Source organism: Gracilinanus agilis, unplaced genomic scaffold, assembly GCF_016433145.1.
Source record: "Gracilinanus agilis isolate LMUSP501 unplaced genomic scaffold, AgileGrace unplaced_scaffold10824, whole genome shotgun sequence".
Lineage (NCBI taxonomy): Eukaryota > Metazoa > Chordata > Mammalia > Didelphimorphia > Didelphidae > Gracilinanus > Gracilinanus agilis.
The window spans coordinates 887-3,307 of NW_025341171.1; the positions used below are offsets into that span (position 1 = coordinate 887).

The following is a 2,421-nucleotide window of genomic DNA, read 5'->3' on the forward strand; positions in this document are numbered from 1 at the left end:
GCCGGGGGCTCCAGCTGTTTTCCAAATGCCCGTCTTGGTGGTGTTTTGGGCACGAGCAGTAGGCAGAGAATAAAGATCTGTCCAAGAACAGAAACAGTCCTAATAACAAGCAGCCTTTATAAAGCACTTCCAGCTTTCCTCGAATCCTCCTGAATCTTGCAAGAAGCTGTAAGACAGATACTATCATTATACCCGTTTTACAGAGAGGGGCACTAAGGCAGAGACGTGACGTGCCTGGCCCAGAGACCCCCAGCTAATGTCGATTTCTTTAAGGATTGCCAAGTGCTTTGTGTCTATTATCTCATGAATGAGTGAATGAATGAGTGAATGAATGAGTGAATGAATGAATGAATGAATGAGTAAGTGAATGAATGAGTGAGTGAATGAATGAGTGAATGAGTGAGTGAATGAATGAATGAATGAGTGAGTGAATGAGTGAGTGAATGAATGAATGAGTGAGTGAATGAATGAGTGAATGAATGAATGAGTGAGTGAATGAATGAATGAGTGAATGAGTGAGTGAATGAATGAATGAATGAATGAGTGAATGAGTGAGTGAATGAATGAATGAATGAGTGAGTGAGTGAATGAATGAGTGAGTGAGTGAATGAATGAGTGAGTGAATGAATGAGGAATAACTTGGAGATGCTCTGTCATGCCACGTCCTCTTCTCCGCTAACTCCTCGGTGCTTTCTTGTCGGCACAGGGCGGCCCCGGCCGGAGAGGTCCCCCAGGAGGGAAGGTGAGTGTCTTCTTTTGTTCCCTCATTTCCCCGCGGGCCCCCACTAACATTCAGGGCGCTTACTAGTTCTACCTGCTGCTTTGGAGAGGCCGCGAAGGGTTTGGAGCCGGAGAAGCTGCGTCCGGTTCTGCCGTCCTGCTGCCTTTATTGTTAGACCTCTCCGGGGCTGTTCCAGTGGGTGGTTCTCGGGGCAGAGCCTGGGAGGGATGGAAAAACCAAAGCTGAAAAGCTGAGGGGGTGGCCAGTCCTGCCCTGAACCAGTGACCAGAGGGGAAGGGATGCCTTCTGGGAGAGAGAACAGCTGGGAATCGAATGGTTCCAAGGTTCCTAAGCCACGGGGCTCCCCGGGATCGGATTCTTGGCTCCCTGATGTTAGCCACCGATCTAAACTAGCCCCCTCCTGCCACCCAGGCTTCCTGCCAGGGCCTCCGCTTGGAGGCTAAGCGAGGGGATGCCCGGCCTGGAACGTTTCCAGCATGAGACCAGGATGCACTGTTTGTCCGTGGTCCAAGACGCCCCTCACTAGCAGGCTGGCTGCAGGAGGCCCTCTTTTCTGGCTCGGTTCTTCTACCAAGTCCTCTCAGAAGCATTAGGCACTGTACAAGAGAGGCTGCTGCTCCCAGAGAGTCCCTGCCCCAGACTGAGTTTCCCACCCTTTGGGTGCCTGTGGCTTCTGGATATGGTGCCAGGAAGGGGAAACGGGAAACGCCAAGGCATGAATCCGAGTTAAATCAGAAAGCTCTGCGTGACCTCTCGTGTCTTGTTTTCAAGGGTAACAAAGGCGGCCCAGGTCAGCCAGGAATTTCAGGAGAACCCGGAGCAAGAGGGCCACAGGTAGGTCAGAGCCTCTGAGCTCTGAGCTTCCTTTTGGGGGATCGGCTGCTTTTTAGTTTGTTGGCTTGACCTTCCTAATGCCTGCTTGGGTATTCCTGTGGGGGTTAATAGTGAAGATGGGACACGTTTGGCCCATATTTTTGTTGCCTTCTGTGTCTCAGTTGGGTAACTAGAACTAGTGTGGACAAGTGCCAAGGGTGTTAGATGTGGAGTCAAACCCAGGACAGAACTGGGTAGAAACCTGATACATAACCCACCGAGTGACCTTAGGCAAGTCACTTCCCTCTCCCCCAGCCTTAGTTTCCTCACTTGTCAAATGAGGGGGTTGGATTAGATGGCCTCTGAGGTCCTTCTAGCCCAAAGCTATGAAGCCATGGTTCTGTGTATGACCCAGGCAAGTCATTTCCCAATTTGAGCCTCCATATCCCAATTTGTAAAACTGGGGGAAAATGCTTGTCCCACTAAGCTCGCTAAGAACACGTGACTAGAGCAGCATTGTCTTAACTGGTCTGGGCCATGCGCACATTCCCCTTCTCTAGGATTTTCCCAAAATGCTCACCCTGGTCATAGCACTTATGCTGATCTCCTCTGTCCACAGGGTCCATCTGGCCCAACTGGGCCCCCAGGCTTAATCGGTGAACAAGGCATTCCTGGACCAAGGGTAAATGTCTCTTCTCCTCATCCCTCCCCTCTCCTCTCTCCTTCTTCCCCCATCTCTCCTCTCCCTTCCTCCCATCTCTTCTCTCCTCATCCCTCTTATTTCCTCTCCCTTCCCCCATCTCTTCTCTCCTCATCCCTCATCTCTCCTTTCCTTTTCCCTCCATCTCTCCTCTTCTCATCCCTTC

The 2,421-nt window shown here is 51.1% G+C and overlaps 1 long non-coding RNA gene across 1 annotated transcript; it reads left to right on the forward strand.

Moving 5' to 3' along the window:
• The first annotated feature begins 706 nt into the window (after positions 1-706).
• LOC123253936 lies at positions 707-2,238 on the forward strand. The gene is made up of 3 exons (XR_006506642.1): positions 707-742; positions 1,514-1,576; positions 2,175-2,238. It is a non-coding gene; the product is annotated as an uncharacterized LOC123253936 (long non-coding RNA).
• The last annotated feature ends 183 nt before the right edge of the window (positions 2,239-2,421 follow it).